General features: G+C 47.5%; 8 non-coding genes and 3 pseudogenes across 8 annotated transcripts; all 11 read left to right on the forward strand.

Annotated features, from left to right (window-relative positions):
- Nucleotides 1-42: 42 nt before the first annotated feature.
- On the forward strand, nt 43-207 carry LOC148996252 (U1 spliceosomal RNA). Its single transcript, XR_016149602.1, has one exon. It is a non-coding gene; the product is annotated as a U1 spliceosomal RNA (small nuclear RNA).
- A 6,570-nt stretch (nt 208-6,777) lies between these two features.
- On the forward strand, nt 6,778-6,950 carry LOC148996253 (U2 spliceosomal RNA; annotated as a pseudogene).
- A 332-nt stretch (nt 6,951-7,282) lies between these two features.
- Nucleotides 7,283-7,447, forward strand: LOC148996254 (U1 spliceosomal RNA). Its single transcript, XR_016149626.1, has one exon. It is a non-coding gene; the product is annotated as a U1 spliceosomal RNA (small nuclear RNA).
- A 1,111-nt stretch (nt 7,448-8,558) lies between these two features.
- LOC148996255 (U2 spliceosomal RNA) lies at nt 8,559-8,749 on the forward strand. The gene has a single exon (XR_016148352.1). It is a non-coding gene; the product is annotated as a U2 spliceosomal RNA (small nuclear RNA).
- Nucleotides 8,750-9,082: 333 nt separating this feature from the next.
- On the forward strand, nt 9,083-9,247 carry LOC148996256 (U1 spliceosomal RNA). The gene has a single exon (XR_016149640.1). It is a non-coding gene; the product is annotated as a U1 spliceosomal RNA (small nuclear RNA).
- A 1,111-nt stretch (nt 9,248-10,358) lies between these two features.
- LOC148996257 (U2 spliceosomal RNA) lies at nt 10,359-10,549 on the forward strand. The gene has a single exon (XR_016148355.1). It is a non-coding gene; the product is annotated as a U2 spliceosomal RNA (small nuclear RNA).
- A 333-nt stretch (nt 10,550-10,882) lies between these two features.
- Nucleotides 10,883-11,047, forward strand: LOC148996258 (U1 spliceosomal RNA). The gene has a single exon (XR_016149656.1). It is a non-coding gene; the product is annotated as a U1 spliceosomal RNA (small nuclear RNA).
- Nucleotides 11,048-17,617: 6,570 nt separating this feature from the next.
- On the forward strand, nt 17,618-17,790 carry LOC148996259 (U2 spliceosomal RNA; annotated as a pseudogene).
- Nucleotides 17,791-18,122: 332 nt separating this feature from the next.
- Nucleotides 18,123-18,287, forward strand: LOC148996260 (U1 spliceosomal RNA). Its single transcript, XR_016149669.1, has one exon. It is a non-coding gene; the product is annotated as a U1 spliceosomal RNA (small nuclear RNA).
- Nucleotides 18,288-24,857: 6,570 nt separating this feature from the next.
- LOC148996261 (U2 spliceosomal RNA) lies at nt 24,858-25,030 on the forward strand (annotated as a pseudogene).
- Nucleotides 25,031-25,362: 332 nt separating this feature from the next.
- On the forward strand, nt 25,363-25,527 carry LOC148996262 (U1 spliceosomal RNA). The gene has a single exon (XR_016149684.1). It is a non-coding gene; the product is annotated as a U1 spliceosomal RNA (small nuclear RNA).
- The last annotated feature ends 174 nt before the right edge of the window (nt 25,528-25,701 follow it).

Genomic DNA, 25,701 nt, shown 5'->3' on the forward strand with positions numbered 1-25,701 from the left:
GGGAGAGGGACAGGGTGCTTCTGACTGAAGGCCTGGGAATTCATACTTACCTGGCAGGGGAGACACCATGATCAGGAAGGTGGTTCACCCAGGGCGAGGCTCGGCCATTGCACTCTGGGTTGTGCTGACCCCTGCGAATTCCCCAAATGTGGGAATCTCGACTGCATAATTTATGGTAGTGGGGGACTGCGTTCGCGCTCTCCCCTGGACAACACTGGTTAAAAGGGCAGATTGTTAAAGCTCCACTTGAGGTTCTTTTGTTTTGTTTTTTTTCTCCACTTCTTCAATATCCAGAGGCAGTCCAGAGAGTTGAACTGCGGCGGTTGCTCGAGAGATACGAAACAGTCTAGGACCGGTCTGTGTGAGGAGGGTTTTCTTTTTTCTCCTCAATTCTTCAAATAGTCTCCAATATTTGACGGACGACTTAGTTCACAGCAGTTGTCCTGGAGGCAAAGTTGTTCGGAATGAGGAGTTCTATCATGTGGTATGAAAACATTGTGCACGTGTGAAACGTCACGTGATACACAGCCACCCATGTTGTGTTTTTTTCTGTTTACAGCGCCACCAAGTGGCCAGTCGCCGCATTCCTCTTCACGTGACCACGGGCTGAGCCCGTACACAGGTGTACCGAGTTGGGTGCAATTGTCTCATTCCGTTGGAGAGTTATAGCCGTTCAAGTAAAGCCCGCCTCGCCCACCCCCAACGTTTTGGCGTACCGTCGCCAACGTGGATGGAAATTCCAACTGTTTCCCGATCCCTGTTGGCAGTCAGACTCCAGAGAATCTTTCTGCACCGGTTTGGGTCAGATCGGGCAAAAAACCTAGGACTAGTGTGCAAAAGTAGGTTTTTCAGAAAATCCAAAATACCCGAAAATCTCGCCAGCGCGACCACCCAATCCGAGGCATGCATCTTGTTCGGCTCGAGCCAAGGATTCCGGTGATGTAAGACACTTGGGTCTGCGACCGACGGTCGAGGAGTTACGAGCCATTTCGTACTTTTGATCGCTGCAGCGCCACCTTGGGGCCGATCGGGGCGAGCCTTGGTGAGGTTGTAGTACCGGGCCGGTCCTACCATCCCTCAGAGTTTCAAGTCTCTACCACGGACGCTTTGGTCTGCCCGCTCACTTTTAAGGCGGAATGTTGATGATCCAAAATCCCAGGTTGCACTCCAGAGTGTCTTTGCTGTGCACTCTGTTGTGATCCATTTTCGGTGTCAACCAATCTGAGCTGAGCTTGTTTGCCGGCGACCTTAGACCCTCTCGCCGCGGCCCAGGTGGGCGTGGCCTTTGCCGGCTCCCCCGCCTCGGCGTCGCTGCGTCATCGCTTCTCGGCCTTTTGGCTAAGATCAAGTGTCTGGTCCCAAGGTAGAGACAGCGATCGCCTCTTGGAGGTTTTTCCGGCTCGGGTCCTTCCGTGACTTGAGCCTCAAACTTTTGAGAGGTACATTGATCCAGCTGCTTTTATTCCAGTTCGGTTTTAAGGTAAGACCTTTTTATCTATTTATTTATTTTTTTATTTATTGTTTTAAGTTTTAGGCTGTTGGTGCCTCCACCATGTCGGCTGCCCGTGCCGGCATGCGGAGGCACCACAGCGTGCGGTTTTTATTTAAAGAGGTGAATGGTAAGCTCCTGGGGTTGTCACGTCTTGACTTCTCCAGGAAGCTGATCCAGAAAACCCTCAATTTTAAACCTGATGACTTGAACTGCTTGGTAACTCTCCCCCTGAACAAAGGTTTTGATTTAAGTTTCAAAAGCGCTTCCCTGTTAACTGAATTCTGGCAAAGGTTTGATGCATGCAAAGCCCAGTTTTCAATGTTTACTGTGGAAAAACTTTCTGACAATTCACTTAAAACCGTGATTGTCAGGATGTTTAATGAAACTGTGAATGGAGAAGACATTTGTGTCTGGTTGGGTAGATTTTGCACTGTTCGGGGGCAACCAGTCAAAGTGTTAGATGAAGACGGCATCTGGAATTGCTCCTGGCGAATTCCCATTAAACAATGGGAAGACGCCGGGGGCTACCAGGGCCTGAAACACCTACCTTCAATGATTGTGTTGGGAGAGAACAGAGGCTACATTCACTATCAAGGAATGCCTAAATTGTGCAGAAAGTGTGGGAGAATGGGGCATTTAGCCGATGCATGCAATGAATTAACATGTGGGAAGTGTAGAGGAATTGGTCATACTTTTGAAGAATGTACCATTGGCAGAAGGTGTAATCTTTGTGGTGAAACTAACCATCTCTACAGAGATTGCCCTAAAAGTTTTGCCAACAAATTGAAAGGTAACAAAATGGCCGCCCCACATGTGGAACAAACAAAAGAGCAAAGGAAGGAGGAGGCGGTCCCTGAGGTTTTGGCGGGAAATTCTATTTCCCAGCCAGCCTCAGGGAGTGGGCAGGAGGAAGGAAGTGGGGCGGCCATAGGGGCGGAGCCAAGTTTTAACAGCAAACAGAGTGAGGAAGCCGTTCCCCAACAAGAGATAAGCGAAAACAAAATAGAGGAGGAGGATGTAACGGCTTCCTCGCTCTACACCGTATCGGAGGTTAGCGTGGTGGATAGTGGGGGTGAATCCGAGGGTTCACTTCCCAATGCTCAGGTGCAAAAAAGGTCTGCGAGATCTCCTCTGCTTCAAACAGAGGAGAAAAGGCTGCGGGCATCGCTCCGGCTAGATAGTACCTCCTTGGTAGATCTAGACCGTGTGTGGCCCGCAGATTCTCCCAATGAAGTCTCCTTTTTGCACGTTAAGCTAATAACATCGTCGCCGAAGGATCCACAAGAGGCCCTCTCTGTGGACTCCAAGGTGACGAGCATTTGCCCTCCTGATCCCAGTTTTTCTGGGGAAAAGGAGAAGCAAGTGATACATGACATAACATGATTTTAATGTAACTTTCTGCAGTCTTTTGGTTTTATTCTTCTATTAATGCTTGTATTTTTAACCATACTGCTCATGGCCCTCACTATCTCTACAATCAATGTGAGAAGTGTGAGGTCTACTCTGCGAGCACAGAGTGTGTTATCCTTTTTAAAAACTTTTAAGTCAGATGTGTTTTTATTGCAAGAATGTGGTTTGCCTTTTTTAACAAATTACAGGAAGTGGGAGGAGATTTGGACCCCAGGATTTTCCATTTGGAGTGGGTCCAATTTTAACAAAAATGACGGTGTTGCTATTTTAATCAAAAATCCCAACCTTTTGGTGAAGGGCAGCACTGTGGTGAGGGACGGGCGGGCAATTTTAGCAAATCTGACTTTTTTAGGTAAGGATCTTAATATTTTAAATATGTATGGTTTTACAGAAAAAAATAACAGGTATGAGCTTTTAGAAGACTCGCAACCCCACATGCTAGGCAGGGCTCCCCTAGTGGTAGCAGGGGATTTTAATTGTGTTTTATCAAAAAATGACAGAAAGAGGGTAGGAGATGATTTTAAGGTAGACAAGACATCGGTTTTATTACAAAATATAGTCAAAGATTTTAAGTTAGTCGACTGTTTTAAAACAATGCATCAAAGAGAGGAGGGCTTCACCTGGTTCAGTGGTGACGGTGCCAGAGCCTCTCGAATTGACTATGTTTTTACAAGGGACCTCCCGCCGACCGATGCTACATTGACCCCCCTCTTTTTTTCCGATCACATGATGCTGTCTTGCACTCTTTCACTTCCCACGGGTGTGACTGCAGGGGGAGGGCTGTGGAAGCTGAACTGTTCCCTGTTAGAAGACGAGGAAGTGGTAAAAGAGTATAGGGAGCAGTTCAGCCAATGGCAGACCCTCCAGGACTTTTATGACTCACGTGCACAGTGGTGGGAGATGGTGAAACATAGGACAGGACGGTTTTTTAAACAAATTGGGAGAGAAAAAAAGAATAAAGAAAAAAGACGCATGATGGGGTTGCAAAAAAGACTGCAGAGATATTTTAACCTTTTAAACAATGGATTGGATTTTACAAATGAAATAAAAGAAGTAAAGAAAGAAATGTCAGATCTGTCTGAAATAAAGAGCAAAGGTGTCATTTTAAGATGTAAAGAAAGGGAGTTAGAGGAAGGAGAGAAGTGTACCAGATATTTTTTTAAAAAGACAATAGCTCGGGGAGGGTCCATTAATGCTTTAAAAACTTTTAGAGGGGAGGAAGTAAACACAACTGACCGGATTTTAGGGGAAATTGAAAGTTTTTACAGTAATTTATATGACACTAAAGAGGTACACAATGGCACCTTAGAGGACGTTTTAGGGGTTTTAGATAAAAAAGTTAAGAGTCCAAATGTGCTTTTATCCCAGGATTTTAATCTTTTAGAGTTGACAAAAGCTGTAAAGGGTTTTAAGAAGGGGAAGTCACCGGGCATGGACGGACTCCCCTTTGAGTTTTACCTGACTTTCTGGGACATTTTAGCACACGACTTACTTACAGTTTTTAAAGAATTTGAGACTCTTGACAGACTTCCAGACAGCTTTAGAGTAGGGATAGTTACACTACTGTACAAAAAAGGAGACAAGACTGACTTAAGAAACTGGCGACCAATCACTCTTTTAAATTATGATTGTAAACTTTTTAGTAAAATTTTAGCTACACGCATGTCGACCGTTTTAGAGGACGTAATCCACCTGGATCAAGCTTGCGCTGTGCCCGGCAGGAAGATCACGGACAGCCTAATACTGATCAGAGACGCCATCTGTTATGCGAGAGACAGAAACATTCGGCTTGTAGTCCTAAATTTAGACTTCGAAAAAGCATTTGATCGAGTTTCGCACCAGTACCTCCTTCAGGTACTGCAAAAAATGGGCTTTTCTGAGAGGTTTCTAGCTTGGGTGGGACTGCTGTATGAGGACTTAGGCAGCAAAATTCTTGTAAATGGGCATCTTACCAAAGCTGTAAATATCCGCAGCGGTGTCCGTCAGGGGTGTCCCTTATCTCCCCTTCTGTACGTGGCTTGTATTGAGCCACTGGCACAAATCTTGAGAAGGGATAAATGGATTAAAGGACTAGACATCCCAGGAACTGGTGGACTGACGGCGACCTGTGTTTTATATATGGACGACGTGACCCTTTTAGCGACTGACCTTTTATCGGTACGAAGAGCAATGGACTTGACTGACTGGTACGGTCGGGCCTCGGGCGCCAAGCTTAACAGGAGTAAGTCCGAGGCCCTGCTCTTCGGGCCGTGGGGGAACGTTGACAAAGGCGGACTAGATTTGGATTTTAAAGATAATAATTTGAAAATTTTAGGTGTGAAATTTGACAGGGAGGGTGGAGGACAGGGTAACTGGACTGACATGTTAGGGAAAGTTAGGCAAAGACTGGGCTTTTGGGGACTAAGACAACTGACGTATGAAGGCAAGATTTTAATTTTTAAAGCTGTGATTTTACCACTGACTTTACTTGTCTGTTCTGTTTTTAGTCCCCCAAGACGATTCCTAGCCAAGTTGGAGAGGGCGGTATTTTATTTCCTGTGGGGGTCCAAGTGGGAAAGACTCAAGAGGGAGGTCGTCAAAAAGAAAAAAGAGAATGGCGGGAAAGGCCTCCCAGACCCCCACCTGTTTTTAGGCAGCCGCTTTGCCGCCCTCCACATCCAGTATGCACTGACCCCATCCAGAGAACACAAGACAGCAGCCATGACCCGATTCTGGATGGGGTCATACCTAAGAAGCTTGAAAATTTTACCCATTGATCTTAAAAGTCCAGTGTCTTTTAATTTGTCAAAAGAACATCTTTTTATTAAGACATTTTTAAAGAAATACCTTTTAGAAACAAATGATGCCACTATTTTAACTAACCACAAGTCTCTTGTCTCTCTTGTGCAGGATCGAGAATCGGTGAGTCCAGTTCCAGGCCTCACACTAGGTGAGGCCAAAGACGTTTGGAGGAACGCAGCCCACCCAGCTCTCCAGAACAGGCTCAAGGACTTGTCGTGGATGGTGGCTCATGAGATCCTCCCGGTCAGGGCGGTCATGCACTCCAGAGGCATGGCCAAAAACCCCACCTGCCCACGGTCCGGATGTGGTTCCCCGGAGACCGTCCAACATCTGCTCTGGGAGTGCGGTGCTGCGCGGGACCTGTGGGCCAAGACCAGCCCCCTGGTTTTCCCGTGCCTGCCGGCGGGTCGGGCCCAGGTGGGATACAGGCTCGCCATCCTGGGGGTGGGTCAGGGCTTGAAGGAGCTAACATCACAGCAATTTACCTCGCTCTGGCTCACCCTCAACCATATCAAGGATGCCATCTGGGCCACCAGAAACCTGCTGGTGGGGAAACGCGTTACGGTGCCCCTCCACGCGTGCGAGCAATTAGTTAGATCTGCGCTGCAGGAGGCGCCGGACGTCGTCATTCGGATGGGGGGGCTGGGGTCACACCAAAGAGGTCCCGGCCACCCCCGACCCTGGCCGCCCGTAGATGCACCCTCACCACACCGGCTACGGGAACAGCGGGCCAGCGGGCCGGAGGAGAGGGGATCTCCGCTGGGCGCTGGAAGCGAGGAGTCCGGGGCCTGTTCTGGAGACCTGGAGTGAATGGACATTCTTGATAGGGACTCACCCTCGATCCTGTACAAGAGATGTTTTATGTGGCATAATTTATTGTTTTATTGGTTTTTATCTGACATGTTTTATTGTTTTATTCCTATTATTTAAACCATTTACCTTTCTTTTAAAACATACATGGACTTTTTACACAACACACAAACACAAGAAACTTTTAACAGTAAATAATGTGTCCCTTTTAATATGTGTAAAAATGTGATCTAAAAGAAAAAATGTACATGCAAATGGAAATAATGGAATGACACTGTGACAATAAAACTTTTCGAAAGAAAAATCTGTTCTTATCAGTTTAATATCTGATACGTGCCCTACCCGGGCACCACATATCAAATTGATTTTTGGTCCTGGGAGATGGAATAGGGGCTTGCTCCGTCCACTCCACGCATCGACCCGGTATTGCAGTACTTCTGGGAACGGTGCACCCTCCTAAAGTGTTCAATGAAAGAAATGTAGTGGTCTTGTGTGGCAGACGGTGATAATGGAGCTAGTGTGAGTGGGTGTTGTAGGTGATCATGTGCTATACTAGCCTGGGTAGAATTGTGGTGTAAAAACAAGACAAAAAGGAACCCCTGTTCCTCTGTCGGTTTAACATCTGATCCGTCCACTATTCGGGGACGGCGCATTATGTACATTTATGGCTCATGGAGCCGGATGCGGAGCGTGCAAAAAAAAAAAAAAAAGCCCCTTTTTTGACTGGCAAACCGCTGGTGAGGATTGGGGAGAGGGACAGGGTGCTTCTGACTGAAGGCCTGGGAATTCATACTTACCTGGCAGGGGAGACACCATGATCAGGAAGGTGGTTCACCCAGGGCGAGGCTCGGCCATTGCACTCTGGGTTGTGCTGACCCCTGCGAATTCCCCAAATGTGGGAATCTCGACTGCATAATTTATGGTAGTGGGGGACTGCGTTCGCGCTCTCCCCTGGACAACACTGGTTAAAAGGGCAGATTGTTAAAGCTCCACTTGAGGTTCTTTTGTTTTGTTTTTTTTCTCCACTTCTTCAATATCCAGAGGCAGTCCAGAGAGTTGAACTGCGGCGGTTGCTCGAGAGATACGAAACAGTCTAGGACCGGTCTGTGTGAGGAGGGTTTTCTTTTTTCTCCTCAATTCTTCAAATAGTCTCCAATATTTGACGGACGACTTAGTTCACAGCAGTTGTCCTGGAGGCAAAGTTGTTCGGAATGAGGAGTTCTATCATGTGGTATGAAAACATTGTGCACGTGTGAAACGTCACGTGATACACAGCCACCCATGTTGTGTTTTTTTCTGTTTACAGCGCCACCAAGTGGCCAGTCGCCGCATTCCTCTTCACGTGACCACGGGCTGAGCCCGTACACAGGTGTACCGAGTTGGGTGCAATTGTCTCATTCCGTTGGAGAGTTATAGCCGTTCAAGTAAAGCCCGCCTCGCCCACCCCCAACGTTTTGGCGTACCGTCGCCAACGTGGATGGAAATTCCAACTGTTTCCCGATCCCTGTTGGCAGTCAGACTCCAGAGAATCTTTCTGCACCGGTTTGGGTCAGATCGGGCAAAAAACCTAGGACTAGTGTGCAAAAGTAGGTTTTTCAGAAAATCCAAAATACCCGAAAATCTCGCCAGCGCGACCACCCAATCCGAGGCATGCATCTTGTTCGGCTCGAGCCAAGGATTCCGGTGATGTAAGACACTTGGGTCTGCGACCGACGGTCGAGGAGTTACGAGCCATTTCGTACTTTTGATCGCTGCAGCGCCACCTTGGGGCCGATCGGGGCGAGCCTTGGTGAGGTTGTAGTACCGGGCCGGTCCTACCATCCCTCAGAGTTTCAAGTCTCTACCACGGACGCTTTGGTCTGCCCGCTCACTTTTAAGGCGGAATGTTGATGATCCAAAATCCCAGGTTGCACTCCAGAGTGTCTTTGCTGTGCACTCTGTTGTGATCCATTTTCGGTGTCAACCAATCTGAGCTGAGCTTGTTTGCCGGCGACCTTAGACCCTCTCGCCGCGGCCCAGGTGGGCGTGGCCTTTGCCGGCTCCCCCGCCTCGGCGTCGCTGCGTCATCGCTTCTCGGCCTTTTGGCTAAGATCAAGTGTAGTATCTGTTCTTATCAGTTTAATATCTGATACGTGCCCTACCCGGGCACCACATATTAAATTGATTTTTGGTCCTGGGAGATGGAATAGGGGCTTGCTCCGTCCACTCCACGCATCGACCCGGTATTGCAGTACTTCTGGGAACGGTGCACCCTCCTAAAGTGTTCAATGAAAGAAATGTAGTGGTCTTGTGTGGCAGACGGTGATAATGGAGCTAGTGTGAGTGGGTGTTGTAGGTGATCATGTGCTATACTAGCCTGGGTAGAATTGTGGTGTAAAAACAAGACAAAAAGGAACCCCTGTTCCTCTGTCGGTTTAACATCTGATCCGTCCACTATTCGGGGACGGCGCATTATGTACATTTATGGCTCATGGAGCCGGATGCGGAGCGTGCAAAAAAAAAAAAAAAAAGCCCCTTTTTTGACTGGCAAACCGCTGGTGAGGATTGGGGAGAGGGACAGGGTGCTTCTGACTGAAGGCCTGGGAATTCATACTTACCTGGCAGGGGAGACACCATGATCAGGAAGGTGGTTCACCCAGGGCGAGGCTCGGCCATTGCACTCTGGGTTGTGCTGACCCCTGCGAATTCCCCAAATGTGGGAATCTCGACTGCATAATTTATGGTAGTGGGGGACTGCGTTCGCGCTCTCCCCTGGACAACACTGGTTAAAAGGGCAGATTGTTAAAGCTCCACTTGAGGTTCTTTTGTTTTGTTTTTTTTCTCCACTTCTTCAATATCCAGAGGCAGTCCAGAGAGTTGAACTGCGGCGGTTGCTCGAGAGATACGAAACAGTCTAGGACCGGTCTGTGTGAGGAGGGTTTTCTTTTTTCTCCTCAATTCTTCAAATAGTCTCCAATATTTGACGGACGACTTAGTTCACAGCAGTTGTCCTGGAGGCAAAGTTGTTCGGAATGAGGAGTTCTATCATGTGGTATGAAAACATTGTGCACGTGTGAAACGTCACGTGATACACAGCCACCCATGTTGTGTTTTTTTCTGTTTACAGCGCCACCAAGTGGCCAGTCGCCGCATTCCTCTTCACGTGACCACGGGCTGAGCCCGTACACAGGTGTACCGAGTTGGGTGCAATTGTCTCATTCCGTTGGAGAGTTATAGCCGTTCAAGTAAAGCCCGCCTCGCCCACCCCCAACGTTTTGGCGTACCGTCGCCAACGTGGATGGAAATTCCAACTGTTTCCCGATCCCTGTTGGCAGTCAGACTCCAGAGAATCTTTCTGCACCGGTTTGGGTCAGATCGGGCAAAAAACCTAGGACTAGTGTGCAAAAGTAGGTTTTTCAGAAAATCCAAAATACCCGAAAATCTCGCCAGCGCGACCACCCAATCCGAGGCATGCATCTTGTTCGGCTCGAGCCAAGGATTCCGGTGATGTAAGACACTTGGGTCTGCGACCGACGGTCGAGGAGTTACGAGCCATTTCGTACTTTTGATCGCTGCAGCGCCACCTTGGGGCCGATCGGGGCGAGCCTTGGTGAGGTTGTAGTACCGGGCCGGTCCTACCATCCCTCAGAGTTTCAAGTCTCTACCACGGACGCTTTGGTCTGCCCGCTCACTTTTAAGGCGGAATGTTGATGATCCAAAATCCCAGGTTGCACTCCAGAGTGTCTTTGCTGTGCACTCTGTTGTGATCCATTTTCGGTGTCAACCAATCTGAGCTGAGCTTGTTTGCCGGCGACCTTAGACCCTCTCGCCGCGGCCCAGGTGGGCGTGGCCTTTGCCGGCTCCCCCGCCTCGGCGTCGCTGCGTCATCGCTTCTCGGCCTTTTGGCTAAGATCAAGTGTAGTATCTGTTCTTATCAGTTTAATATCTGATACGTGCCCTACCCGGGCACCACATATTAAATTGATTTTTGGTCCTGGGAGATGGAATAGGGGCTTGCTCCGTCCACTCCACGCATCGACCCGGTATTGCAGTACTTCTGGGAACGGTGCACCCTCCTAAAGTGTTCAATGAAAGAAATGTAGTGGTCTTGTGTGGCAGACGGTGATAATGGAGCTAGTGTGAGTGGGTGTTGTAGGTGATCATGTGCTATACTAGCCTGGGTAGAATTGTGGTGTAAAAACAAGACAAAAAGGAACCCCTGTTCCTCTGTCGGTTTAACATCTGATCCGTCCACTATTCGGGGACGGCGCATTATGTACATTTATGGCTCATGGAGCCGGATGCGGAGCGTGCAAAAAAAAAAAAAAAAAGCCCCTTTTTTGACTGGCAAACCGCTGGTGAGGATTGGGGAGAGGGACAGGGTGCTTCTGACTGAAGGCCTGGGAATTCATACTTACCTGGCAGGGGAGACACCATGATCAGGAAGGTGGTTCACCCAGGGCGAGGCTCGGCCATTGCACTCTGGGTTGTGCTGACCCCTGCGAATTCCCCAAATGTGGGAATCTCGACTGCATAATTTATGGTAGTGGGGGACTGCGTTCGCGCTCTCCCCTGGACAACACTGGTTAAAAGGGCAGATTGTTAAAGCTCCACTTGAGGTTCTTTTGTTTTGTTTTTTTTCTCCACTTCTTCAATATCCAGAGGCAGTCCAGAGAGTTGAACTGCGGCGGTTGCTCGAGAGATACGAAACAGTCTAGGACCGGTCTGTGTGAGGAGGGTTTTCTTTTTTCTCCTCAATTCTTCAAATAGTCTCCAATATTTGACGGACGACTTAGTTCACAGCAGTTGTCCTGGAGGCAAAGTTGTTCGGAATGAGGAGTTCTATCATGTGGTATGAAAACATTGTGCACGTGTGAAACGTCACGTGATACACAGCCACCCATGTTGTGTTTTTTTCTGTTTACAGCGCCACCAAGTGGCCAGTCGCCGCATTCCTCTTCACGTGACCACGGGCTGAGCCCGTACACAGGTGTACCGAGTTGGGTGCAATTGTCTCATTCCGTTGGAGAGTTATAGCCGTTCAAGTAAAGCCCGCCTCGCCCACCCCCAACGTTTTGGCGTACCGTCGCCAACGTGGATGGAAATTCCAACTGTTTCCCGATCCCTGTTGGCAGTCAGACTCCAGAGAATCTTTCTGCACCGGTTTGGGTCAGATCGGGCAAAAAACCTAGGACTAGTGTGCAAAAGTAGGTTTTTCAGAAAATCCAAAATACCCGAAAATCTCGCCAGCGCGACCACCCAATCCGAGGCATGCATCTTGTTCGGCTCGAGCCAAGGATTCCGGTGATGTAAGACACTTGGGTCTGCGACCGACGGTCGAGGAGTTACGAGCCATTTCGTACTTTTGATCGCTGCAGCGCCACCTTGGGGCCGATCGGGGCGAGCCTTGGTGAGGTTGTAGTACCGGGCCGGTCCTACCATCCCTCAGAGTTTCAAGTCTCTACCACGGACGCTTTGGTCTGCCCGCTCACTTTTAAGGCGGAATGTTGATGATCCAAAATCCCAGGTTGCACTCCAGAGTGTCTTTGCTGTGCACTCTGTTGTGATCCATTTTCGGTGTCAACCAATCTGAGCTGAGCTTGTTTGCCGGCGACCTTAGACCCTCTCGCCGCGGCCCAGGTGGGCGTGGCCTTTGCCGGCTCCCCCGCCTCGGCGTCGCTGCGTCATCGCTTCTCGGCCTTTTGGCTAAGATCAAGTGTCTGGTCCCAAGGTAGAGACAGCGATCGCCTCTTGGAGGTTTTTCCGGCTCGGGTCCTTCCGTGACTTGAGCCTCAAACTTTTGAGAGGTACATTGATCCAGCTGCTTTTATTCCAGTTCGGTTTTAAGGTAAGACCTTTTTATCTATTTATTTATTTTTTTATTTATTGTTTTAAGTTTTAGGCTGTTGGTGCCTCCACCATGTCGGCTGCCCGTGCCGGCATGCGGAGGCACCACAGCGTGCGGTTTTTATTTAAAGAGGTGAATGGTAAGCTCCTGGGGTTGTCACGTCTTGACTTCTCCAGGAAGCTGATCCAGAAAACCCTCAATTTTAAACCTGATGACTTGAACTGCTTGGTAACTCTCCCCCTGAACAAAGGTTTTGATTTAAGTTTCAAAAGCGCTTCCCTGTTAACTGAATTCTGGCAAAGGTTTGATGCATGCAAAGCCCAGTTTTCAATGTTTACTGTGGAAAAACTTTCTGACAATTCACTTAAAACCGTGATTGTCAGGATGTTTAATGAAACTGTGAATGGAGAAGACATTTGTGTCTGGTTGGGTAGATTTTGCACTGTTCGGGGGCAACCAGTCAAAGTGTTAGATGAAGACGGCATCTGGAATTGCTCCTGGCGAATTCCCATTAAACAATGGGAAGACGCCGGGGGCTACCAGGGCCTGAAACACCTACCTTCAATGATTGTGTTGGGAGAGAACAGAGGCTACATTCACTATCAAGGAATGCCTAAATTGTGCAGAAAGTGTGGGAGAATGGGGCATTTAGCCGATGCATGCAATGAATTAACATGTGGGAAGTGTAGAGGAATTGGTCATACTTTTGAAGAATGTACCATTGGCAGAAGGTGTAATCTTTGTGGTGAAACTAACCATCTCTACAGAGATTGCCCTAAAAGTTTTGCCAACAAATTGAAAGGTAACAAAATGGCCGCCCCACATGTGGAACAAACAAAAGAGCAAAGGAAGGAGGAGGCGGTCCCTGAGGTTTTGGCGGGAAATTCTATTTCCCAGCCAGCCTCAGGGAGTGGGCAGGAGGAAGGAAGTGGGGCGGCCATAGGGGCGGAGCCAAGTTTTAACAGCAAACAGAGTGAGGAAGCCGTTCCCCAACAAGAGATAAGCGAAAACAAAATAGAGGAGGAGGATGTAACGGCTTCCTCGCTCTACACCGTATCGGAGGTTAGCGTGGTGGATAGTGGGGGTGAATCCGAGGGTTCACTTCCCAATGCTCAGGTGCAAAAAAGGTCTGCGAGATCTCCTCTGCTTCAAACAGAGGAGAAAAGGCTGCGGGCATCGCTCCGGCTAGATAGTACCTCCTTGGTAGATCTAGACCGTGTGTGGCCCGCAGATTCTCCCAATGAAGTCTCCTTTTTGCACGTTAAGCTAATAACATCGTCGCCGAAGGATCCACAAGAGGCCCTCTCTGTGGACTCCAAGGTGACGAGCATTTGCCCTCCTGATCCCAGTTTTTCTGGGGAAAAGGAGAAGCAAGTGATACATGACATAACATGATTTTAATGTAACTTTCTGCAGTCTTTTGGTTTTATTCTTCTATTAATGCTTGTATTTTTAACCATACTGCTCATGGCCCTCACTATCTCTACAATCAATGTGAGAAGTGTGAGGTCTACTCTGCGAGCACAGAGTGTGTTATCCTTTTTAAAAACTTTTAAGTCAGATGTGTTTTTATTGCAAGAATGTGGTTTGCCTTTTTTAACAAATTACAGGAAGTGGGAGGAGATTTGGACCCCAGGATTTTCCATTTGGAGTGGGTCCAATTTTAACAAAAATGACGGTGTTGCTATTTTAATCAAAAATCCCAACCTTTTGGTGAAGGGCAGCACTGTGGTGAGGGACGGGCGGGCAATTTTAGCAAATCTGACTTTTTTAGGTAAGGATCTTAATATTTTAAATATGTATGGTTTTACAGAAAAAAATAACAGGTATGAGCTTTTAGAAGACTCGCAACCCCACATGCTAGGCAGGGCTCCCCTAGTGGTAGCAGGGGATTTTAATTGTGTTTTATCAAAAAATGACAGAAAGAGGGTAGGAGATGATTTTAAGGTAGACAAGACATCGGTTTTATTACAAAATATAGTCAAAGATTTTAAGTTAGTCGACTGTTTTAAAACAATGCATCAAAGAGAGGAGGGCTTCACCTGGTTCAGTGGTGACGGTGCCAGAGCCTCTCGAATTGACTATGTTTTTACAAGGGACCTCCCGCCGACCGATGCTACATTGACCCCCCTCTTTTTTTCCGATCACATGATGCTGTCTTGCACTCTTTCACTTCCCACGGGTGTGACTGCAGGGGGAGGGCTGTGGAAGCTGAACTGTTCCCTGTTAGAAGACGAGGAAGTGGTAAAAGAGTATAGGGAGCAGTTCAGCCAATGGCAGACCCTCCAGGACTTTTATGACTCACGTGCACAGTGGTGGGAGATGGTGAAACATAGGACAGGACGGTTTTTTAAACAAATTGGGAGAGAAAAAAAGAATAAAGAAAAAAGACGCATGATGGGGTTGCAAAAAAGACTGCAGAGATATTTTAACCTTTTAAACAATGGATTGGATTTTACAAATGAAATAAAAGAAGTAAAGAAAGAAATGTCAGATCTGTCTGAAATAAAGAGCAAAGGTGTCATTTTAAGATGTAAAGAAAGGGAGTTAGAGGAAGGAGAGAAGTGTACCAGATATTTTTTTAAAAAGACAATAGCTCGGGGAGGGTCCATTAATGCTTTAAAAACTTTTAGAGGGGAGGAAGTAAACACAACTGACCGGATTTTAGGGGAAATTGAAAGTTTTTACAGTAATTTATATGACACTAAAGAGGTACACAATGGCACCTTAGAGGACGTTTTAGGGGTTTTAGATAAAAAAGTTAAGAGTCCAAATGTGCTTTTATCCCAGGATTTTAATCTTTTAGAGTTGACAAAAGCTGTAAAGGGTTTTAAGAAGGGGAAGTCACCGGGCATGGACGGACTCCCCTTTGAGTTTTACCTGACTTTCTGGGACATTTTAGCACACGACTTACTTACAGTTTTTAAAGAATTTGAGACTCTTGACAGACTTCCAGACAGCTTTAGAGTAGGGATAGTTACACTACTGTACAAAAAAGGAGACAAGACTGACTTAAGAAACTGGCGACCAATCACTCTTTTAAATTATGATTGTAAACTTTTTAGTAAAATTTTAGCTACACGCATGTCGACCGTTTTAGAGGACGTAATCCACCTGGATCAAGCTTGCGCTGTGCCCGGCAGGAAGATCACGGACAGCCTAATACTGATCAGAGACGCCATCTGTTATGCGAGAGACAGAAACATTCGGCTTGTAGTCCTAAATTTAGACTTCGAAAAAGCATTTGATCGAGTTTCGCACCAGTACCTCCTTCAGGTACTGCAAAAAATGGGCTTTTCTGAGAGGTTTCTAGCTTGGGTGGGACTGCTGTATGAGGACTTAGGCAGCAAAATTCTTGTAAATGGGCATCTTACCAAAGCTGTAAATATCCGCAGCGGTGTCCGTCAGGGGTGTCCCTTATCTCCCCTTCTGTACGTGGCTTGTATTGAGCCACTGGCACAAATCTTGAGAAGGGATAAATGGATTAAAGGACTAGACATCCCAGGAACTGGTGGACTGACGGCGACCTGTGTTTTATATATGGACGACGTGACCCTTTTAGCGACTGACCTTTTATCGGTACGAAGAGCAATGGACTTGACTGACTGGTACGGTCGGGCCTCGGGCGCCAAGCTTAACAGGAGTAAGTCCGAGGCCCTGCTCTTCGGGCCGTGGGGGAACGTTGACAAAGGCGGACTAGATTTGGATTTTAAAGATAATAATTTGAAAATTTTAGGTGTGAAATTTGACAGGGAGGGTGGAGGACAGGGTAACTGGACTGACATGTTAGGGAAAGTTAGGCAAAGACTGGGCTTTTGGGGACTAAGACAACTGACGTATGAAGGCAAGATTTTAATTTTTAAAGCTGTGATTTTACCACTGATTTTACTTGTCTGTTCTGTTTTTAGTCCCCCAAGACGATTCCTAGCCAAGTTGGAGAGGGCGGTATTTTATTTCCTGTGGGGGTCCAAGTGGGAAAGACTCAAGAGGGAGGTCGTCAAAAAGAAAAAAGAGAATGGCGGGAAAGGCCTCCCAGACCCCCACCTGTTTTTAGGCAGCCGCTTTGCCGCCCTCCACATCCAGTATGCACTGACCCCATCCAGAGAACACAAGACAGCAGCCATGACCCGATTCTGGATGGGGTCATACCTAAGAAGCTTGAAAATTTTACCCATTGATCTTAAAAGTCCAGTGTCTTTTAATTTGTCAAAAGAACATCTTTTTATTAAGACATTTTTAAAGAAATACCTTTTAGAAACAAATGATGCCACTATTTTAACTAACCACAAGTCTCTTGTCTCTCTTGTGCAGGATCGAGAATCGGTGAGTCCAGTTCCAGGCCTCACACTAGGTGAGGCCAAAGACGTTTGGAGGAACGCAGCCCACCCAGCTCTCCAGAACAGGCTCAAGGACTTGTCGTGGATGGTGGCTCATGAGATCCTCCCGGTCAGGGCGGTCATGCACTCCAGAGGCATGGCCAAAAACCCCACCTGCCCACGGTCCGGATGTGGTTCCCCGGAGACCGTCCAACATCTGCTCTGGGAGTGCGGTGCTGCGCGGGACCTGTGGGCCAAGACCAGCCCCCTGGTTTTCCCGTGCCTGCCGGCGGGTCGGGCCCAGGTGGGATACAGGCTCGCCATCCTGGGGGTGGGTCAGGGCTTGAAGGAGCTAACATCACAGCAATTTACCTCGCTCTGGCTCACCCTCAACCATATCAAGGATGCCATCTGGGCCACCAGAAACCTGCTGGTGGGGAAACGCGTTACGGTGCCCCTCCACGCGTGCGAGCAATTAGTTAGATCTGCGCTGCAGGAGGCGCCGGACGTCGTCATTCGGATGGGGGGGCTGGGGTCACACCAAAGAGGTCCCGGCCACCCCCGACCCTGGCCGCCCGTAGATGCACCCTCACCACACCGGCTACGGGAACAGCGGGCCAGCGGGCCGGAGGAGAGGGGATCTCCGCTGGGCGCTGGAAGCGAGGAGTCCGGGGCCTGTTCTGGAGACCTGGAGTGAATGGACATTCTTGATAGGGACTCACCCTCGATCCTGTACAAGAGATGTTTTATGTGGCATAATTTATTGTTTTATTGGTTTTTATCTGACATGTTTTATTGTTTTATTCCTATTATTTAAACCATTTACCTTTCTTTTAAAACATACATGGACTTTTTACACAACACACAAACACAAGAAACTTTTAACAGTAAATAATGTGTCCCTTTTAATATGTGTAAAAATGTGATCTAAAAGAAAAAATGTACATGCAAATGGAAATAATGGAATGACACTGTGACAATAAAACTTTTCGAAAGAAAAATCTGTTCTTATCAGTTTAATATCTGATACGTGCCCTACCCGGGCACCACATATTAAATTGATTTTTGGTCCTGGGAGATGGAATAGAAGCTTGCTCCGTCCACTCCACGCATCGACCCGGTATTGCAGTACTTCTGGGAACGGTGCACCCTCCTAAAGTGTTCAATGAAAGAAATGTAGTGGTCTTGTGTGGCAGACGGTGATAATGGAGCTAGTGTGAGTGGGTGTTGTAGGTGATCATGTGCTATACTAGCCTGGGTAGAATTGTGGTGTAAAAACAAGACAAAAAGGAACCCCTGTTCCTCTGTCGGTTTAACATCTGATCCGTCCACTATTCGGGGACGGCGCATTATGTACATTTATGGCTCATGGAGCCGGATGCGGAGCGTGCAAAAAAAAAAAAAAAAGCCCCTTTTTTGACTGGCAAACCGCTGGTGAGGATTGGGGAGAGGGACAGGGTGCTTCTGACTGAAGGCCTGGGAATTCATACTTACCTGGCAGGGGAGACACCATGATCAGGAAGGTGGTTCACCCAGGGCGAGGCTCGGCCATTGCACTCTGGGTTGTGCTGACCCCTGCGAATTCCCCAAATGTGGGAATCTCGACTGCATAATTTATGGTAGTGGGGGACTGCGTTCGCGCTCTCCCCTGGACAACACTGGTTAAAAGGGCAGATTGTTAAAGCTCCACTTGAGGTTCTTTTGTTTTGTTTTTTTTCTCCACTTCTTCAATATCCAGAGGCAGTCCAGAGAGTTGAACTGCGGCGGTTGCTCGAGAGATACGAAACAGTCTAGGACCGGTCTGTGTGAGGAGGGTTTTCTTTTTTCTCCTCAATTCTTCAAATAGTCTCCAATATTTGACGGACGACTTAGTTCACAGCAGTTGTCCTGGAGGCAAAGTTGTTCGGAATGAGGAGTTCTATCATGTGGTATGAAAACATTGTGCACGTGTGAAACGTCACGTGATACACAGCCACCCATGTTGTGTTTTTTTCTGTTTACAGCGCCACCAAGTGGCCAGTCGCCGCATTCCTCTTCACGTGACCACGGGCTGAGCCCGTACACAGGTGTACCGAGTTGGGTGCAATTGTCTCATTCCGTTGGAGAGTTATAGCCGTTCAAGTAAAGCCCGCCTCGCCCACCCCCAACGTTTTGGCGTACCGTCGCCAACGTGGATGGAAATTCCAACTGTTTCCCGATCCCTGTTGGCAGTCAGACTCCAGAGAATCTTTCTGCACCGGTTTGGGTCAGATCGGGCAAAAAACCTAGGACTAGTGTGCAAAAGTAGGTTTTTCAGAAAATCCAAAATACCCGAAAATCTCGCCAGCGCGACCACCCAATCCGAGGCATGCATCTTGTTCGGCTCGAGCCAAGGATTCCGGTGATGTAAGACACTTGGGTCTGCGACCGACGGTCGAGGAGTTACGAGCCATTTCGTACTTTTGATCGCTGCAGCGCCACCTTGGGGCCGATCGGGGCGAGCCTTGGTGAGGTTGTAGTACCGGGCCGGTCCTACCATCCCTCAGAGTTTCAAGTCTCTACCACGGACGCTTTGGTCTGCCCGCTCACTTTTAAGGCGGAATGTTGATGATCCAAAATCCCAGGTTGCACTCCAGAGTGTCTTTGCTGTGCACTCTGTTGTGATCCATTTTCGGTGTCAACCAATCTGAGCTGAGCTTGTTTGCCGGCGACCTTAGACCCTCTCGCCGCGGCCCAGGTGGGCGTGGCCTTTGCCGGCTCCCCCGCCTCGGCGTCGCTGCGTCATCGCTTCTCGGCCTTTTGGCTAAGATCAAGTGTCTGGTCCCAAGGTAGAGACAGCGATCGCCTCTTGGAGGTTTTTCCGGCTCGGGTCCTTCCGTGACTTGAGCCTCAAACTTTTGAGAGGTACATTGATCCAGCTGCTTTTATTCCAGTTCGGTTTTAAGGTAAGACCTTTTTATCTATTTATTTATTTTTTTATTTATTGTTTTAAGTTTTAGGCTGTTGGTGCCTCCACCATGTCGGCTGCCCGTGCCGGCATGCGGAGGCACCACAGCGTGCGGTTTTTATTTAAAGAGGTGAATGGTAAGCTCCTGGGGTTGTCACGTCTTGACTTCTCCAGGAAGCTGATCCAGAAAACCCTCAATTTTAAACCTGATGACTTGAACTGCTTGGTAACTCTCCCCCTGAACAAAGGTTTTGATTTAAGTTTCAAAAGCGCTTCCCTGTTAACTGAATTCTGGCAAAGGTTTGATGCATGCAAAGCCCAGTTTTCAATGTTTACTGTGGAAAAACTTTCTGACAATTCACTTAAAACCGTGATTGTCAGGATGTTTAATGAAACTGTGAATGGAGAAGACATTTGTGTCTGGTTGGGTAGATTTTGCACTGTTCGGGGGCAACCAGTCAAAGTGTTAGATGAAGACGGCATCTGGAATTGCTCCTGGCGAATTCCCATTAAACAATGGGAAGACGCCGGGGGCTACCAGGGCCTGAAACACCTACCTTCAATGATTGTGTTGGGAGAGAACAGAGGCTACATTCACTATCAAGGAATGCCTAAATTGTGCAGAAAGTGTGGGAGAATGGGGCATTTAGCCGATGCATGCAATGAATTAACATGTGGGAAGTGTAGAGGAATTGGTCATACTTTTGAAGAATGTACCATTGGCAGAAGGTGTAATCTTTGTGGTGAAACTAACCATCTCTACAGAGATTGCCCTAAAAGTTTTGCCAACAAATTGAAAGGTAACAAAATGGCCGCCCCACATGTGGAACAAACAAAAGAGCAAAGGAAGGAGGAGGCGGTCCCTGAGGTTTTGGCGGGAAATTCTATTTCCCAGCCAGCCTCAGGGAGTGGGCAGGAGGAAGGAAGTGGGGCGGCCATAGGGGCGGAGCCAAGTTTTAACAGCAAACAGAGTGAGGAAGCCGTTCCCCAACAAGAGATAAGCGAAAACAAAATAGAGGAGGAGGATGTAACGGCTTCCTCGCTCTACACCGTATCGGAGGTTAGCGTGGTGGATAGTGGGGGTGAATCCGAGGGTTCACTTCCCAATGCTCAGGTGCAAAAAAGGTCTGCGAGATCTCCTCTGCTTCAAACAGAGGAGAAAAGGCTGCGGGCATCGCTCCGGCTAGATAGTACCTCCTTGGTAGATCTAGACCGTGTGTGGCCCGCAGATTCTCCCAATGAAGTCTCCTTTTTGCACGTTAAGCTAATAACATCGTCGCCGAAGGATCCACAAGAGGCCCTCTCTGTGGACTCCAAGGTGACGAGCATTTGCCCTCCTGATCCCAGTTTTTCTGGGGAAAAGGAGAAGCAAGTGATACATGACATAACATGATTTTAATGTAACTTTCTGCAGTCTTTTGGTTTTATTCTTCTATTAATGCTTGTATTTTTAACCATACTGCTCATGGCCCTCACTATCTCTACAATCAATGTGAGAAGTGTGAGGTCTACTCTGCGAGCACAGAGTGTGTTATCCTTTTTAAAAACTTTTAAGTCAGATGTGTTTTTATTGCAAGAATGTGGTTTGCCTTTTTTAACAAATTACAGGAAGTGGGAGGAGATTTGGACCCCAGGATTTTCCATTTGGAGTGGGTCCAATTTTAACAAAAATGACGGTGTTGCTATTTTAATCAAAAATCCCAACCTTTTGGTGAAGGGCAGCACTGTGGTGAGGGACGGGCGGGCAATTTTAGCAAATCTGACTTTTTTAGGTAAGGATCTTAATATTTTAAATATGTATGGTTTTACAGAAAAAAATAACAGGTATGAGCTTTTAGAAGACTCGCAACCCCACATGCTAGGCAGGGCTCCCCTAGTGGTAGCAGGGGATTTTAATTGTGTTTTATCAAAAAATGACAGAAAGAGGGTAGGAGATGATTTTAAGGTAGACAAGACATCGGTTTTATTACAAAATATAGTCAAAGATTTTAAGTTAGTCGACTGTTTTAAAACAATGCATCAAAGAGAGGAGGGCTTCACCTGGTTCAGTGGTGACGGTGCCAGAGCCTCTCGAATTGACTATGTTTTTACAAGGGACCTCCCGCCGACCGATGCTACATTGACCCCCCTCTTTTTTTCCGATCACATGATGCTGTCTTGCACTCTTTCACTTCCCACGGGTGTGACTGCAGGGGGAGGGCTGTGGAAGCTGAACTGTTCCCTGTTAGAAGACGAGGAAGTGGTAAAAGAGTATAGGGAGCAGTTCAGCCAATGGCAGACCCTCCAGGACTTTTATGACTCACGTGCACAGTGGTGGGAGATGGTGAAACATAGGACAGGACGGTTTTTTAAACAAATTGGGAGAGAAAAAAAGAATAAAGAAAAAAGACGCATGATGGGGTTGCAAAAAAGACTGCAGAGATATTTTAACCTTTTAAACAATGGATTGGATTTTACAAATGAAATAAAAGAAGTAAAGAAAGAAATGTCAGATCTGTCTGAAATAAAGAGCAAAGGTGTCATTTTAAGATGTAAAGAAAGGGAGTTAGAGGAAGGAGAGAAGTGTACCAGATATTTTTTTAAAAAGACAATAGCTCGGGGAGGGTCCATTAATGCTTTAAAAACTTTTAGAGGGGAGGAAGTAAACACAACTGACCGGATTTTAGGGGAAATTGAAAGTTTTTACAGTAATTTATATGACACTAAAGAGGTACACAATGGCACCTTAGAGGACGTTTTAGGGGTTTTAGATAAAAAAGTTAAGAGTCCAAATGTGCTTTTATCCCAGGATTTTAATCTTTTAGAGTTGACAAAAGCTGTAAAGGGTTTTAAGAAGGGGAAGTCACCGGGCATGGACGGACTCCCCTTTGAGTTTTACCTGACTTTCTGGGACATTTTAGCACACGACTTACTTACAGTTTTTAAAGAATTTGAGACTCTTGACAGACTTCCAGACAGCTTTAGAGTAGGGATAGTTACACTACTGTACAAAAAAGGAGACAAGACTGACTTAAGAAACTGGCGACCAATCACTCTTTTAAATTATGATTGTAAACTTTTTAGTAAAATTTTAGCTACACGCATGTCGACCGTTTTAGAGGACGTAATCCACCTGGATCAAGCTTGCGCTGTGCCCGGCAGGAAGATCACGGACAGCCTAATACTGATCAGAGACGCCATCTGTTATGCGAGAGACAGAAACATTCGGCTTGTAGTCCTAAATTTAGACTTCGAAAAAGCATTTGATCGAGTTTCGCACCAGTACCTCCTTCAGGTACTGCAAAAAATGGGCTTTTCTGAGAGGTTTCTAGCTTGGGTGGGACTGCTGTATGAGGACTTAGGCAGCAAAATTCTTGTAAATGGGCATCTTACCAAAGCTGTAAATATCCGCAGCGGTGTCCGTCAGGGGTGTCCCTTATCTCCCCTTCTGTACGTGGCTTGTATTGAGCCACTGGCACAAATCTTGAGAAGGGATAAATGGATTAAAGGACTAGACATCCCAGGAACTGGTGGACTGACGGCGACCTGTGTTTTATATATGGACGACGTGACCCTTTTAGCGACTGACCTTTTATCGGTACGAAGAGCAATGGACTTGACTGACTGGTACGGTCGGGCCTCGGGCGCCAAGCTTAACAGGAGTAAGTCCGAGGCCCTGCTCTTCGGGCCGTGGGGGAACGTTGACAAAGGCGGACTAGATTTGGATTTTAAAGATAATAATTTGAAAATTTTAGGTGTGAAATTTGACAGGGAGGGTGGAGGACAGGGTAACTGGACTGACATGTTAGGGAAAGTTAGGCAAAGACTGGGCTTTTGGGGACTAAGACAACTGACGTATGAAGGCAAGATTTTAATTTTTAAAGCTGTGATTTTACCACTGATTTTACTTGTCTGTTCTGTTTTTAGTCCCCCAAGACGATTCCTAGCCAAGTTGGAGAGGGCGGTATTTTATTTCCTGTGGGGGTCCAAGTGGGAAAGACTCAAGAGGGAGGTCGTCAAAAAGAAAAAAGAGAATGGCGGGAAAGGCCTCCCAGACCCCCACCTGTTTTTAGGCAGCCGCTTTGCCGCCCTCCACATCCAGTATGCACTGACCCCATCCAGAGAACACAAGACAGCAGCCATGACCCGATTCTGGATGGGGTCATACCTAAGAAGCTTGAAAATTTTACCCATTGATCTTAAAAGTCCAGTGTCTTTTAATTTGTCAAAAGAACATCTTTTTATTAAGACATTTTTAAAGAAATACCTTTTAGAAACAAATGATGCCACTATTTTAACTAACCACAAGTCTCTTGTCTCTCTTGTGCAGGATCGAGAATCGGTGAGTCCAGTTCCAGGCCTCACACTAGGTGAGGCCAAAGACGTTTGGAGGAACGCAGCCCACCCAGCTCTCCAGAACAGGCTCAAGGACTTGTCGTGGATGGTGGCTCATGAGATCCTCCCGGTCAGGGCGGTCATGCACTCCAGAGGCATGGCCAAAAACCCCACCTGCCCACGGTCCGGATGTGGTTCCCCGGAGACCGTCCAACATCTGCTCTGGGAGTGCGGTGCTGCGCGGGACCTGTGGGCCAAGACCAGCCCCCTGGTTTTCCCGTGCCTGCCGGCGGGTCGGGCCCAGGTGGGATACAGGCTCGCCATCCTGGGGGTGGGTCAGGGCTTGAAGGAGCTAACATCACAGCAATTTACCTCGCTCTGGCTCACCCTCAACCATATCAAGGATGCCATCTGGGCCACCAGAAACCTGCTGGTGGGGAAACGCGTTACGGTGCCCCTCCACGCGTGCGAGCAATTAGTTAGATCTGCGCTGCAGGAGGCGCCGGACGTCGTCATTCGGATGGGGGGGCTGGGGTCACACCAAAGAGGTCCCGGCCACCCCCGACCCTGGCCGCCCGTAGATGCACCCTCACCACACCGGCTACGGGAACAGCGGGCCAGCGGGCCGGAGGAGAGGGGATCTCCGCTGGGCGCTGGAAGCGAGGAGTCCGGGGCCTGTTCTGGAGACCTGGAGTGAATGGACATTCTTGATAGGGACTCACCCTCGATCCTGTACAAGAGATGTTTTATGTGGCATAATTTATTGTTTTATTGGTTTTTATCTGACATGTTTTATTGTTTTATTCCTATTATTTAAACCATTTACCTTTCTTTTAAAACATACATGGACTTTTTACACAACACACAAACACAAGAAACTTTTAACAGTAAATAATGTGTCCCTTTTAATATGTGTAAAAATGTGATCTAAAAGAAAAAATGTACATGCAAATGGAAATAATGGAATGACACTGTGACAATAAAACTTTTCGAAAGAAAAATCTGTTCTTATCAGTTTAATATCTGATACGTGCCCTACCCGGGCACCACATATTAAATTGATTTTTGGTCCTGGGAGATGGAATAGGGGCTTGCTCCGTCCACTCCACGCATCGACCCGGTATTGCAGTACTTCTGGGAACGGTGCACCCTCCTAAAGTGTTCAATGAAAGAAATGTAGTGGTCTTGTGTGGCAGACGGTGATAATGGAGCTAGTGTGAGTGGGTGTTGTAGGTGATCATGTGCTATACTAGCCTGGGTAGAATTGTGGTGTAAAAACAAGACAAAAAGGAACCCCTGTTCCTCTGTCGGTTTAACATCTGATCCGTCCACTATTCGGGGACGGCGCATTATGTACATTTATGGCTCATGGAGCCGGATGCGGAGCGTGCAAAAAAAAAAAAAAAAGCCCCTTTTTTGACTGGCAAACCGCTGGTGAGGATTGGGGAGAGGGACAGGGTGCTTCTGACTGAAGGCCTGGGAATTCATACTTACCTGGCAGGGGAGACACCATGATCAGGAAGGTGGTTCACCCAGGGCGAGGCTCGGCCATTGCACTCTGGGTTGTGCTGACCCCTGCGAATTCCCCAAATGTGGGAATCTCGACTGCATAATTTATGGTAGTGGGGGACTGCGTTCGCGCTCTCCCCTGGACAACACTGGTTAAAAGGGCAGATTGTTAAAGCTCCACTTGAGGTTCTTTTGTTTTGTTTTTTTTCTCCACTTCTTCAATATCCAGAGGCAGTCCAGAGAGTTGAACTGCGGCGGTTGCTCGAGAGATACGAAACAGTCTAGGACCGGTCTGTGTGAGGAGGGTTTTCTTTTT

The sequence above is a fragment of the Pimephales promelas genome, chromosome 2, assembly GCF_988280905.1.
Source record: "Pimephales promelas chromosome 2, fPimPro1.hap1.1, whole genome shotgun sequence".
Lineage (NCBI taxonomy): Eukaryota > Metazoa > Chordata > Actinopteri > Cypriniformes > Leuciscidae > Pimephales > Pimephales promelas.